The following is a 1296-nucleotide window of genomic DNA, read 5'->3' on the forward strand; positions in this document are numbered from 1 at the left end:
CATTATGAAGGATGTCTGTTCTCATAGACATTTGTGTGGTGACACTATAGCTAGTATGTAGGTGCTTATTATAGAATAAGTTCACTGAACATGACTCACACAGCTGAACAACTGATGGAGTTCACTCACGTGTCAGCAGATGTTCACATAGTGATAGTTGTACAAGTATCCTTAGACTTGAGATCATCATAGTCATCTTGTGTACACTGAACTATACTTTGGTTTAGTTATTAGTCTCCAGCGACAATAATAAGGGCTCTACTGGGTGTAGGAATTTGTACACAAAGATAGTGTATGATCAATAAAGGATCTACCCCTTCCAGTGAAGGAAGAGAATGTTCAATGCTGATCCACTTATGCTAGTTCAGGAATCTCTGGCCAGAGTGAATGAAATTAGAAAGGAGTTTCTAATTCACATTAATTAGAACTAAGCATAGTGAATGAGAAAGCTTATGATTAAATAAGATAGGCTTGACACGAGTTCCATGCCTTGTATTTAATCATGACATTGCAGGATAGAAGGAATTAATTGTACGGTAACTATTCACTGAATAGGTTCTTGGTATTCTGAGCAGTGAATTCGTATTATCCGGATATTCGCGATATGCTGAGAAGTATCCCTCACGATCTAGAATAAATATGATTAATTTATTAATTAATCATATTTAAAGAATTAGAGAATTTATATAAATAATGATAAAATAGTTTTATTATTATTTATTTCTACTACCGGCTTAATATTGAACCTACAGGGTCACACCATAAAAGAGAATGATTTAATAGTGGAGAAATTAATTAATAATGGCTGGTAATTATTTATTTGTGAAATAAATAATTAATTAGCAAATTTAATAATTGATTAAATGAGATTTAATTAATTATAAATTAACTAAGAAAAGTTCTTAATATTATTAATTAAGAATTTAATTTTTGGAAATTAAATCAAGTGAGAGAATTATTTTTCTAAAGTGTTTAGAAAAAGGATTAATGATTAAAAGGTGTTTTAATTATTAGTTAATTGGTTAATAATAATAATCAATTAAAGGGTTAATAATAATAATATTTTATGAGAAAATTTTCAGCTGAAATTTTTGCCTATAAATATACTATTATAAACCCTATTTGCCTCAACCCAAATATAAACCCTATATCTAAAGAAGAAAAGAAAGGGAGGCAACTAATTCTCTCAACCTCTTCCTCCCTCCATTATTTTGATCTCTTGGTGGATACCGGTGGAGTGCTTCACACTTGAGGAACAGCTGCTAGGGATCTCCGTTCATCGTTCTTGGGTCGCTA

This window comes from Apium graveolens, chromosome 10, assembly GCF_009905375.1.
Source record: "Apium graveolens cultivar Ventura chromosome 10, ASM990537v1, whole genome shotgun sequence".
In the NCBI taxonomy this organism is placed as follows: domain Eukaryota; kingdom Viridiplantae; phylum Streptophyta; class Magnoliopsida; order Apiales; family Apiaceae; genus Apium; species Apium graveolens.